The 15,136-nt window shown below is 34.3% G+C and overlaps 1 pseudogene; it reads right to left on the bottom strand.

Annotated features, from left to right (window-relative positions):
- Positions 1–13,872: 13,872 nt before the first annotated feature.
- LOC131947942 (ribosomal RNA small subunit methyltransferase NEP1-like) lies at positions 13,873–14,570 on the bottom strand (annotated as a pseudogene).
- Positions 14,571–15,136: the final 566 nt, after the last annotated feature.

Below are 15,136 nucleotides of genomic sequence, written 5' to 3'. Positions count from 1 at the left end.
AAAGTAGATTCACAAAAATGGTACATTACTACCGTCCTCGGAAAACCTAACTGCGCTTGTAGTTAACTTCATTGACGGACAACAGAGATTTTTCAATAAATAATATCCATTGTTATTTTCCATGTGTATCTTATTTCAACATGCATAAATCTGTAACATTAAGTTAATGAGAAATAATTAAAAGGTAAGATGTTTTCACGTTAACTAGTTTTTAAAATACCATTGGGTTATCCATCATGCCGTCTATACCATTACCAAACTAAGTCTCTGGATTTACACTTTATACAATGCTAATTGTATATTTACAATTTTCTTACACATAATGACCGATAACTCTAGCACGAGCTTCCCCTTCCCATCTGGATAATCACAGCTTATCTCCCCAGCGTGTTCACATCTTAGTGTCGTAATGTTCTGCTTCTCTCCCTTGCCCAGTTTACCAGGGACAAGTGGGGTACCGGTCAGATGGCTGTCATTTAGACTAGCTACCAGCCCCCAGCAGCTCAGGTCTCTAGTGCTGTTCACTGTGTGGGCTACATGTAGCCTCCTCGCTTGTACTTGGGCAGCAGTACCTGAAGTATACAATTGTAAAAAGTATTTCTGCTGTGAATTTTTTTTTTTTAAATATGCACAAACTTTTTAAAAATTTAACTTGTCATAATAGTTTACTTTATTTGACATTAGAACAAAACTTGCTAAAATACAATGCCATTTAACAGAAAAATAATATCTATCTATATATATAATTCTCTTCTGTGATCAGTTAGAAAATAAAATACTTAAAAAAAACTTTTTAAAAAACCACGTTTTTCTTGTGGACTAAAAAGTAGAAAATAACTATTTACATACATTTGATGACAAAAAACGTGGGTACGTTCACCATCAAATTTCCCGACCCATCTGCCCGACCCACGTTTTTTGTCCTCAAATGTATGTAAATAGTTATTTTCTACTTTTTAGTCCACAAGAAAAACGTGGTTTTTTAAAAAGTTTTTTTTTAAGTATTTTATTTTCTCCTTTTTAGTCCGTTGCTACACATGAAAAACGTGGTTTTTAAAAAAGTGTTTATAAATACACGGACTAAAAATCTTGAGCGACCAGGATTCGAACCTGGGTTGTCGCGGCCACAACGCGAAGTACTAACCACTATACGATCACGGCCAGCGCGCTCACATCGATTGGGGTCGAAGTAATTGTGTCAATAGGCCTCAAGTCTTGTCGGTATCTTTAGAAATCATGTCCTCAATTTTATGGTCCTTGGGGCGTAATTAAATTAAGCTAATTACGGTCACTAATTGCTAGTTTTTATGATTGCATCTGAAATTGTTAGGCGAAAGTAGAATGCATGCCAAATTTCAGGTCTCTAGAGCAATCAGAAGTGGGCTAATTTTCGATGTCAATTTTAACAACAAACATCCAAACAAACAAACAAACGCGAAGCTGATTTAAGAATAAAAATACTTAAAAAAAAACGTTTTAAAAAACCACGTTTTTCTTGTGGACTAAAAAGTAGAAAATAACTATTTACATACATTTGATGACAAAAAACGTGGGTACGTTCACCATCAAATTTCCCGACCCATCTGCCCGACCCACGTTTTTTGTCATCAAATGTATGTAAATAGTTATTTTCTACTTTTTAGTCCACAAGAAAAACGTGGTTTTTTAAAACGTTTTTTTTTTAAGTATTTTATTTTCTCCTTTTTAGTCCGTTGCTACACATGAAAAACGAGGTTTTTAAAAAAGTGTTTATAAATACACGGACTAAAAATCTTGAGCGACCAGGATTCGAACCTGGGTTGTCGCGGCCACAACGCGAAGTACTAACCACTATACGATCACGGCCAGCGCGCTCACATTGATTGGGGCCGAAGTAACTGTGTCAATAGGCCTCAAGTCTTGTCGGTATCTTTAGAAATCATGTCCTCAATTTTATGGTCCTTGGGGCGTAATTAAATTAAGCTAATTACGGTCACTAATTGCTAGTTTTTATGATTGCATCTGAAATTGTTAGGCGAAAGTAGAATGCATGCCAAATTTCAGGTCTCTAGAGCAATCAGAAGTGGGCTAATTTTCGATGTCAATTTTAACAACAAACATCCAAACAAACAAACAAACGCGAAGCTGAGTTAAGAAAAACGTTTTAAAAACGTTTTAAACAAGCTGCAAGCGCCTCCTTGCAGTCCCCTCTCTTTCTCTCTATCACTATCACTACCACCCCCACCCCACCCCCACATGATCTGGTGAGCGGTGTTCACTCTGTTTACATTTTACAATCACAGAGACGGGTTTGGTGACGGCTATTAGGGGCAGATAATTTAGTTTTAAACGATTTTAAACTTAGAGGAGGTAACTAAGAGGAGGCTGCTTTCACGTGGGGGGGGGGGGTAGTGTTTTTAAGCAAATATTTTCAATGGCAGCATTGGTACTGTCGAATTCACAAATTATAAATTACTGAAAAGTAGAAAAAAAACAACTAAATAGCGGCGTATGATACGCAGCGGGTCGGCTCGTTATCATATAATTAACATAATATTTATGTAGAAACAAAGCAGTTGTTTTATCCGTGCTATTGGAATGCATACTTAATGAGTTACAATTATAATGTACTTTTTCTATTTTAAACATCATGTAAAACAAAAGGGTTATACACTAGTGGGATTTAATTACAGCACAAATAATATACCATTTCAACGATAATCTCAAAATATTTGCAACTTATAATAATAATAATCTAAAATATAATGCGTTTCACTTTATTTATTTTGAAACAGCTTAGAACACTTAGTAATTACTTTTAATCTAATCTAAATATTTAAAGCGTGCTGTTGGTTCTACCGACATAAACTTATATTACTAATCCTAAATATTTAAAGCGTGCTGTTGGTTCTACCGACATAAACTTATATCACAAATCCTAAATATTTAAAGCGTGCTGTTGGTTCTACCGACATAAACTTATATCACTTATCCTAAATATTTAAAGCGTGTTGTTGGTTCTACCGAAATAAACTTATATTACTAATTCTAAATAATTAAAGCCGTGCAGTTTGTTCTACAAACGTAAGCTTATATTACTAAATCTAAATAATTTAAGAGTGCTGTTGGTTCTACCAACTTGTATAACTAAATCTTCACTTCATTAGTTGTAAATTAACGTTTTGGCTAGTTATTGTGGTCAGTTATCGGCGTTTTTAAACACGCGTACAAACATCGTCATCTAATGATTCCATATTGTTTAGTTCAGAAAATTTAAATATATAATAGTTCAACATAACATTGCACTCGTTTAACATTTTATAAATTTCAAGTAAAAATAGAAACTTATAAACTATCTCATGCTGTTTATAAATAGAGTGCTATGCACTTACCATTAAAACCATAGAAAAGTAAAAGAAAACAGAGAAAATGCATTTTTCGTTTAGTTAACTTGAACTAGAAACGAAATATTAATCTGAATTCCTTTAATATTATGTTGCAACAACATCCACAAAGGCAATAATTTGCCGCTTTTTATTACATTTTTGTTTAGAAGATGAACACTTAAATCTTTTCTGAAATTATCAAAATGAAGTTTATAAACGAAATTTGTCCTTCAGGTTGCAAAGTAAACAACACACACAATAACTACACAACATTAAGGAACCATGCAGCTTTAAATTGTGCATGAAATTCATGATAGAACACGTATTAATGCATGTTAAAAATAATTCCGGATATCTTAGCACATGATCCAAATGTGATTACAATCCCAGAGTGACTGGCTAATAGCTCTTAGATTTTTCTCATCAATCACTTAAACGTTTCATCTCTGGAAGAAAAACGATGTTCTCAAGTGACTAGAAGTATACATTCGATTGAAGATAAGTACTTGTATGTGAGTCATATACATTTCAATTGTGAAAATGATTTAAACGTTGTTTTAAAAGTATTAGCATTTTCACACGAACATGTGTCGGCACCGACGTCTTAATGAGTTCATGAGTCAACTTAAGTATTTCAATGTTTTTCCTACATTTTAGTGTTTCATTCTTATATATATATATATATATATATATATATATATATATATATATATATATATATATATATATATATATATATATATATATATATATGAGTTCATGAGTCAACTTAAGTATTTCAATGTTTTTCCTACATTTTAGTGTTTCATTCTTATATATATATATATATATATATATATATATATATATATATATATATATATATATATATATATATATATATATATATATATATATATATATATATATATATATATATATTCTTATATACATCAATCACACAAATAACCCATGTTCTCTGTAAGTGGTTTGCCATTAAACATCTGGGAATCTTTTTAGTTAATACCATAACGACATAACGAAACAACAAACTAAATCTCAATACTATGACTCACATTACGCTCTATAGTCCTAAAATAAATCGTGTACAACGTTTGAAGATCACCTTCACGATGATGGGAAAAGGCTAACAAGTATTAAGCAGGAAATGAGTAACAAACGCCTTCAATGTTTTTAACCAAATAACACAAAGTGAAACGTAGCCGGAGGAATGATGATCACTGGTTTGAGTAACGTAACGCTTTTTGTCGATTTTTACCTCCCCCCCCCCCCACCTCTGTCACATATCGTTATAACAAACCAGACCCCCACCCCTTTAAAAAGCCTACAACTCCCTCAAAAGTACAGTTTTTTTTAAACATTGATTTATTTCTAAAAATAACAACTAAGCTCGGTTTATATGAAGTATAGCAAACAATGTTTATTACAATTTACAAAAACAGTTAGAAAAAACAGAAATAACCACATTTTTAATAAACCGGGTGTGATCTCCCCTAAACTTTCTCGAATATTCTTATATAACTTGGAATGTAGACATGATTTTTAATTACTTAAACTTTTAAAAATAGAATAGAATCTCATAGAAAAAAACATTGCGCACCAAACAAACGCCGAAACAAAATGTGCACAATAGAGCGCAATATTATTAGTACTTTAAAAATTTACATTAGTTTTTTGAGAAATCGGAAGTAGCGTAAATTACTACTTCCGGTCAACGGAAATTACTCAAAATTTAACAGAAGGTAGACAATTAGATCTTTTACTTACATGTGAAATTTCATGTATCTGTCTGAAATAGTACTCAAGTTATAGGCTTTTGAAAAATTCAAAGTAGAAAAAGTACCACTTCCGGTTGTCGGAAATCGCTCAAAAGTTGATACGGATCTACGATTTTGATATAATACTTATATATGAAATTTCATCAACCTAACTGTAACGGTACTCAAGTTATCGTGTATACACACAGACACACAGACACACTGACACACAGACACACACACACACAGACATACGGACAAGATTGCAAAATTATGTTTTTCCGTATCAGTGAGGTGTAAAACGTCGAGATTTGTAAAAATCGCGATTTTTTTTTTTGCACGATTACAATACTTTCTCTATACTTCGTATATACGAGAAAGTAAAAATGCAAAAGTGTGATGTTATACAATTTGACCCTCTACCCTTTATGAAACATCGCCACATAATTACAGACCCCCCCCCCCACACACACACACACAATCTCCTACCAGCTAAAAAAAAGCACCTCTCAATCGTTTTCAAAACTGTTCAATCCTCATTCAGGCGTGGGGTACGAATACACAAACACCCTGGGGCAAACTCAACTCACACCCAAACAATCTAAGTTCTAGACTACTCTAACGGTGAAAGGGCTAATGATTTTCCCACGTTTTCTTTAACTTGCTTTCTCTGTTTGTTTGTCTTTCCAATCAAATCTTGCGATCGAAATTTCTGGCACTTCCCAGTTAGCTAGCGCGCTGAAATTTTCAGGGAAGCTTTCTTTTGGATGACCATAGAATATTCAATTGTTATTATTACTAAATTGATCAATTGAAACATTTTATTGAGCATTTTAGACCGCTATATAATCTATATATATAATTCTCCTCTGCGAGCCATTAGAAAAAAAACCAGCGACGCGTAGCTAGCCTCTCTCTTGCCGCGCGCAGTGAAGCGAACGATCCCAAGTCGCGACAGGCTTAGGGGCAGATAATTTAGTTTTAACCGACTTTAAACTTACAGGAGGTAACTATTACTACTGGTGGCCAGTTTGGGGGAGCCTATATGGTCGAGTGGTTGGGCACACGATTGCTATGGGGCTATCCCACTCGGCGCGGGTTCAAATCTATGTGTTCTAGTCAGTAATGTATTCACACAACGTGTTTTTTACGAGTTGTCTTTTTACGAGACTTTAATGCTATACAACTTTTACGAGATTTTAATGCAAACAAACAGACAAAGACTAAAAAGTAGAAAATAATAAACATTAAAAAAGTTTAAAAAAACCCACGTTTTCTGATTGAACTAAAAAGTAGAAAATAAATGCTATACATCACAATAATGCAAGCGATCACTCTACTATAAGCGATCAAAAACGTGGGGCGCCGTGATTTTCTTACAGTTTCTAATACTGTTGACTCTCTACAAGCTCCCTAATAAAAGTCAATAGTATTATCTAATCAATAGTAATATAACTTTTACTTCGGCGCCCCACGTTTTCGATCGCTTATAGTAGAGTGATCGCGTGCATTATTGTGATGTATAGCATTTATTTTCTACTTTTTAGTTCATTCAGAAAACGTGGGTTTTTTTAAACTTTTTTAATGATTATTATTAGGACAAATGATATTACGACAAAAGATCTCAGGAGAAAATATCTCAAGAAAAATTGTATCATTGACAAATAATCTCAGACAAAATATATCAGACAAAATATATCAGACAAAATATCTTACAGCTAAATACTTTGAGATAATTTGTGCTGAGCTTTTGTCCTGAAATCGTTTGTGATGGAACCTTTGTATCCTATTCTAACCCAAAGTACAAATGACCCGTAAAGTCAATTAAGGACGACTCAAAGTCAAATGTCTATTATGGTCTGTGAAAACAGTTTTCTCATCCATCTTTTCTGGGAAAATGTGGACTTAAAAATATTATACGATCGTTTTTTTCAACCACAACTCTCTTTTTTTTTCCTGATTCATATGTTTACATTTTGAAAAGCTGAAGGACTTCAGAAGAAACAAAAACATTTCATGGCTATACGGCGAAAAATGTCTTTAATCATCATTGTAAACATAAAGGTCAAAACTTAAAAGTTAATTTAAAAAAAAAAACAATTATGTTTCAGAGAGTAAAAGTAAAGTACTTGAACAAAATACTAGCAAATAAAAATAGATCAAATGGAGACTTGTCTTAGGTAAATGAGAATAAAAGTGTCTATTAAAATCACAGTCTGAGAAAAAGATGAACTCTTCGTAACATAACTAATTAACAGTCTAAATTAAAACGTTAATTGCTGTCTTTGTATTCATTTATCACTCTCACAAAATTGTCATGTGCAAAGGCTGCTCGGAGAGTATCCAATTTAAATATATATATATATTTTGATACAATATGTTCTCAATAGTTCATTACAACTTGAAAATAAATGTCCAATTAGGTATGTGCTGAAGCTAATAATCAAACGTATGAATTTGAAACAACATCAATTATTACAAAACCATATTTTAAAAAGTCTGTTACAGAGCGTTGCATAATTTTTTGTTTTATCAACAGGAAATGTAAATCTTTTTGGGAATAAGAGTGTCCGTTCTAACGTCTGCTTCCAAAATGTCAAGTCTACTGATCGTGTCAATTATTTTGTTGACATTAATGAGGTTGTCGAGTATAATATTAAATACAACAAACGTATGCTTCCAACATATCAAGTCTACAGATCGTGTAAACTATAATGTACACATCAATGAGGTTGTCGAGTATAATGTTAAATACCACGCATAAGCGATACTGAAGTGAAAACATTGTGTGTTGTAGCGAACAGGGTAATTAAATATTGATTTAAATCAACACACACCAAAACGCATTTGTTATTAATTTATACAAAGATTATGTGATAAGATAAATATATAAAGACCAGTAGATGCAAAACAATGACTCTCAATACTGGACTGGAGTTGCTAGGCATTTCTGAAATTGAAAAAAAATATAACGTGATTTTATTTTTTAAATTTTTTTTTTCTGGTAATTGCCTTTTAAAAATTGTAATTATAACAATAAACGTACAATATAAACTGTTTTTTTTAAATATGGTAAACCTATACATTTGGTAATATTCAAAACAGCTTAATTAGAAAAAAATGAAATATTCAATTAATTTAAAATATCTTTAGTTAAACACTTTTTCTAAACATCACTCAAAAAGCATAAAATTAAAAAAAAAATGTTAACCTAAAATTTTCGGTACATACATATAATCTAAGGTTATTTTACGGTTGATATCATAGTTATAGTTATAGTTAAGCTTACTTTACTCATAAGTGTTTTTTTTCGTGATAGATAAATTTAAACCAGGAAAATAGGGAAATCCTTGTCTCTGTTATATGTACTCAGTGGGTAGCGAGGTCGGGTGTCACCCGGTGCGGCATTTAATGGTGCACCCCCCTCCTCAAACTTCCGATTTGCACCCCCCCCGTCAAACTTTCGATTTGCACAACCCCCCCCCCCTCCCCCCTCGAACTTTCGATTTGCACCTCTTAAAAGACTATTTAACACTCGAGTTAATTACTTAATTAAGTGGAATTATCATTTTTCTGTATATATTTTTTGCCTTGGTGTCACCTCCCTAAATGGTGTCACCCGGTGCGGTCCGCAGCCCCGCCCCCCCCCCTCTCGCTACGGCCCCGTATGTACTACTTGTAATACATAGCCCATGCACCAGCATCTGACTTAAACATCAGAAGATGAACTTTGAACACCTGTGCATTACCTGTCTTGTAAGTGACGGTGTCTTCACACCCCTCTCTGGCACCATATCTGTTGGAAGCTGTGACTCTCAGGTTGTACACCTGCCCAGGTGCCAAATCCTGCACCGTAAAACCCAGTCCGCCACTCGTCAACTCTACTGCAGCGATCTCGGGTAGGGTTCTGATATCAACCTCTTTCAATATTGTAACTTGGAACCGTTGCTCCGATCCGCCGTCGTATCCTGGTTGCCATGACAACAGGACGAAGGTTTGATTGACATAAGATGCTTTGAGGTGAGTAACACAGCATGGCGGCCCTTTTGAGAAGCAATGCATATAATTGATATCATTTTACGATCACCGAAAAAATGTGCAAACAGAAGAATGCCCCAATACAAACTCATTAGACTAAAACAATGTTATTTGTTTGATTTTTCGAAGACATTTTTTATTACGCTACATTGCGCATGTGTTTATATTTTGCAAACATCTTCAAACGATCGATTTAAAAAAGAAATACTCCTTTGCGCATATTGTGTGCAGTGTTTCTTCCAGACTTTTTTCCTCCGGGGGGTGGGGGGCACTTGACATTTTCGAGGGAAGGGGGGGGGGGGAGAGAGAAAGACTGAAATTTCCAAGGGGGGGGGGCACTGTTAAAAGTATATATTTTCTATATAAATTCAATTTCGTTCGGGGGTGGGGGGTTCTTCGGGGAGGGGGGGGGCGCGAAGAGATGCCTGGAGGAAACTCTGAATGTGTGCATAGTTTCAGGTTGCGCAAATCTCAGTTGCGCTTTTTCGAGTCACTGATTGTACTTACACACACAGAAAATGAAAAGCTTCTTGTTCATGAATATATGATTAGGATAATTTTCAAATACTAATGTCAAAAGAAGTTTGAAGTTTGAATATGAGATTACGCCATTTCTTGTCATTTAAAAAGAATGCAAACTGTTATGAATAAAATTAAATCCATGGTTATCCTCGACAGCAATTTTCTTTCAAACATATGTACACACTATGTTATAACAAAAAAACTTTTCCCTAATTAAATTTTAAAAAAAAATATTGATTCTGAATAATAATTATAAGTATCTCTAATTTGTATATAAAATTTAAATCCATAGATTGTATACAAATGAATACGCAAATCTGAAGATTTGTGCTAATACATACAAAGCTAGACTATATTTACCTATGGGCTGAATTAAATACGTAAAATTTAGATAAGAGCCTTGATCTTTTTCATCGCCCACCAAAAATTCAGCAAGTAATTCCCCATACATAGACATCTTCATATTCCTCACATAAACAACAATGTAGAAAAACGTGACGTTTGAAAGTTGACTGGAGTTCCATCTCACACATACGTTGTCGCCACATCCTTGTGTGGAGGAGGCGATCTGGTCAGACACCTCACGAAGATCGGTGTGGTTGGATACCACATCAACATCGGTGTGGTTGGAGTTCACACGAAGGGCGGTGTGGTTAAGGGCCACATTGAGGTCAGTGTGGTTAAGACGGCCAGAAAAAACTACACACAAATGGGCACTAGCGTTGTGGTCAGCTTGGGCTGAGATCAATCTCGTAGGTTGAACGTACCCACAAACATTTGGTAGATCTATAGATAAAAGAGATGGGGAAAAATCAGAATGTGAAATACTTATTTCATAAACATAAACATCAAAACTCGATCTACCAATGTAAACGGAAAAAAAGAAAGAAAAGTATTCTTTCAGTAACTTCAAGATATACGATTATGCGATAGAGAGCTGAGAGCTGGACTCGAGTTCGAACCCGAGTTCAAGTCAGTAGACCGTCCCTGAGTCCACCCAACTCTGATGGGTACCTAACTCACGTTAGGGTAAGGAAAGGCGGCTGGGCATAGTGCTGACCACACTATCTCTTCATATGCCGAGGTCACAGAAACAAGTGAACTCTACTTCACTTGCCCAATAGACCGTCAGGTTTGAAAGGGAAATTTACTTTTAACAAAACACATCATTTGAAAAACTCTTCTAGTCGGTACTGTATCAAACTGAATTCTCTTTCAACTAGCTCATATTGGTACACATATACATAGCTGGACTCTGCAAAGATTGCTTTCTTTCGTATTATCTACACATAATTTAAAGCACACTTACATTGTATCAATTGTTATCATCAAAGACTAATAAACTGATGCTTTATAATAACAATATGTGCATATACTTTAGATTTGCCTTATCTCAAACTAAAGGCTAAAAGACTTGATATTTAAGATGATATCATTATGAACGCAAAGTTAAGCGTAGTATATGACAAGAATATAACCAGTAAATAATATTAAGTTAAGTTTGTACTACGGGGTATTATATTTTAAGTACTATTCGAATACATATGGGAAAACAACGTTTTCAAACGTTATATACGAAATCTACATTTAAATGTATGATATTTTGAAATTTTGAAATCAACTTATTCAATATGACATACTCTCCATGATTTTAAGCTGAATGTTAAACAGCAGCGCCATCGTTTCTGCTTCATCAGCGTTTAACTGTACTAAGTATGACGCGACGTCTTCGGTTTTGACTTCCGGTACCGTGAAGACCATGTGATAGTAGAGTCCGTCCCTGGTGTAGTTGACCTTTGTCCTGAGGTGGTTTCTGTACCCCGGGGTGTCGTGCAGGTAGAAGGCTCGGTGGTTGATGCGGTGGGTGTTGGTTAGGGCGGGGTAGGCCATCACGCAGATGGAGGTGCGGATTGGGGTTGATGTGTCGCGGATGTAGGTGGTGATGGTGTGTGACTGGTCGTCACATAGCACCGGGGGACCTGTTGGGTAGTTACAGTAATAATTTACATGTCAGGGCTATCAATAATGTATACAGTAATACATGTTATACTAAATGTTATTTGCTATCACTACTAAATCAATTTTTAATGTAAAACATAATTTTTGATGGTGAAAGATAAGGCAACATTAGGAATAGGCCAAAGAAATGAGAAATGTAGAACGCCTAGCTATTGGTCAAGTTAATGAAGCAGATAGGAATAATAAACAATAAAAAAAACTGACCAATTAGAAGTGATATGATGGGTTACGTGTCAAAACCAGCTGGTCATTCAAAAAAGTTTAAACTCAAAATTGTTGATAAGCTAAACCGTTTTGAAAATATTTTTAGATATGTTAAACAAAAGCAATCGTCCCAAAAAAGTTACTTAAAAATTATTTTACTTACAATTTGCAATAGTCAAATTCAGGTATGTAACTTGTGAAGAGTTACTTGTGTTGGGTGTCTTACAGTAATATTTCCCCATATCCTGACACGAGGCGTTCTTTATATCATATAGCAGTTTATCCGCTCGTACGGTAAAGTTCAAATTTTTCTTGCCGCGGTGTTTAAACATCTGTATTTGGTTGACGGCATGGTCCGTTGATTCACACACGATTTGCAAATTGTTGCCGGGGTAGTGAATGTCCACAAAGGTCGAGGTATATATGATGAGACCTCGGAAACAGACATGTGATACGTATAATATCAATAAATCAACAGTATATATACATATATATATATATATATATATATATATATATATATATATATATATATATATATATATATATATATACATGTATATATATATATACATGTATATATATATATATATATATATATATATATATATATATATATATATATATATATATATATTTATTTATTTATAAAAGGGTATTTGTATATGTGTATGTGTTAGTCTGTTACGCATTACTACACATTTCAAGCGATCGCCATGAAACTTTGGGAAGTTAGAATACTCCAGCTGATAAAACACTTAATATCGGCCCCCAAAGGCCCCCAAGGGCTCACAAGGGCCGCCGAGGGCTCCGTAACATAGATAAGGAATATATTTTAATTTTGAATAATCGCGGGAGTTAAACATGTTTAAAATATGAAAATAAAATTAACTTAGTTGTCTCCGCTTTTTCTACTAAAAACACTCAAAAACAAAAATTATAATTTTGAATTTAACTAAAAATTTTCCTGCAAAAAAATAATAAATCAGGAAGGCAACTAAGATATAAGAAATACAGCTCCAAAATTGTTTACATAAATAATGTTCTTTTAGAAAAGAAAATCATAAATCACACTTCTAAAATAAAAGAACTTTGAAACCCATATGTACATTGTCTTCAGTTTTCAAACGACGCAATCTGTGTCTACTTAAGATCAAATACGATTTTTAAGATCGCGCATCTAAAAATGCACCATTAACGAACACACTACATTAGTTACCTACGCGTTTATAAAACGTCTGGTAAGATTTGTTGACGTTTTATAGGAACATCCTATAGAGTTTATTCACTTTTTCAAAATTATCCAATCAGAAAGTGTCACCATGCTTCTAAGCATACATCTTTAGTCATGATAAATGTATTTCAACACAAACGTACATTTAATTTTATTACAAGCTTTATTTTAACTCACTTCCTCTGTCTGTCATCAGTCGTCCGTCTAGATCGAAACGCCTGAGCAAAATTACTGGCACTTCTAACTGACAGATACGGTTCGTAGTCGGCACGTGGGTCAAGACTTGTAGACAATGCAACAAAATCGTGGGTCATTTTAGTATCTATTGGATACCTTTACTAATGTTTAGGAAGAGACCCTTGCTTTTCTTTATAGTTATTTAAATAGTAGTCTATAATTTATTTTCTACTTTTTGGTGCATTATTACATAAAAGCTTGTTATTAAAACATCTTTTATGAAATTTGAACAAGCTTTTATTTAACTCACTTCCTCTGTCTGTCGTCAGTCTAGAAACCCGACCTCGCTTCGCCGCTGAATAGCGAGTTGTATAATTAGATTTAATTATTATTTAATCTCTTTTAAATTGCTTCTTAAAACGTTCATATATTTGAAGACGAATAAAATAATGCCACACGGCACAGAGGTTTTAAATTGGCTAAAATAAATTTAAATCAAGTAATATTTTTTTTTTTTTTTGTTTTTTGTTTTGTTTTTTTTTTTTCAGTGTTTACAATCATTTTTATTTGACACCCCAAACCTCTTCAAATGCATTACAAACTTTTGAACATGTGATGGCAGCAGAAAGAGGATAATTACTGCTAGAAAATGAATGTTTTCTCAGTGTAGTCAGGTTTCACACTGCCATGGGCCATGGCTCCTATAACAAAAACAGCAGGCCCATCCTTGGGTACGTAATCTCTCACATCTACAATCTCTTCAGCACTGTATGACATGGCATATTTTGGACAGCCAGTGGGGAGGTGGTCACTGACTGGGTTTTTGATCACCTTTAAGAGTTTCTGCGGGCCATCACTTGCCCTGATACTTAGCTTGTCCAACAGCTGAACCATGAGCCCACAAAATCTGTCAAATGTGCGAGGTATGCGAGTTTGAGGGTTGATTTCTATAAGTACATTCTTCTCAGTTTAAACCTGTAAAAGATTAGCCCTGTTGAGAGGTAAATCCATTAGCATAAGGAGACAATGGTGTGTGATGTCAGGCCGACATGTTGAAACATCTTTTTTTATGCGTTTTCCAACATTTTTGTGTTTATCGCAACATAAAAGTTCATACTTCTGTCCTACCTTGACTGTTTCCAGAGATGCTTGATCAAGTATTACAATTAACCGTTTTTCCTGAGAATCTTTCAATACACTTTTAATAATTTTTGGCTTTTGAACGAAAGTCTCGTCTTCACCATGCTCTTCCATTTTTAGATAGAATAAAATATTTTAAAATTGATATCTACATCAGCGAAAAAACTTAACCAATCACAACTCAGTCAGATTGACACACTTATAACTAAGCCTTTTGTGATCGTATACAGTGTTTTCAAATTTGTTTTTAAATCATGTAAATTGTATTGTATTGAAACTTTTAAAATCTAAAATTTTAAAATTTAGATAAAAGTGAATAGTGTGAAAAAAATGTGGAATATAAAGTTCGTTTTCTATTCTACAAGTTAGAATCAGTTCAAGTGGTTTGTTGAATATTGCGTGAGTTACCCCCCATGTGTGAAGCTTGTAGCGAGGTTTTCCGGACAAAACTGTCACTAAATATCTAACCCAGCTATGGACGTAGCGATAGGGGGGTGGGGCGGGGATGTGTGGACCGCACCGGGTGACACCATTTAAAGGGTGGCACCAAGGCAAACAAAATATATACAGAAAAATGATATTTCCACGTAAAATTTACTTTAGTGAAAAGCTGGGTTCAATGGCGTAGCAAGATCGGGCATCCCGGTGCGGCACTTAATGGTCCCCCCCCCGTATATATA

The sequence above is a fragment of the Physella acuta genome, unplaced genomic scaffold (genome assembly GCF_028476545.2).
Source record: "Physella acuta isolate Inbredline_101_S28 unplaced genomic scaffold, ASM2847654v3 ptg000616l, whole genome shotgun sequence".
NCBI lineage: Eukaryota > Metazoa > Mollusca > Gastropoda > Physidae > Physella > Physella acuta.
This window is presented reverse-complemented; position numbering and strand designations above follow the sequence as displayed.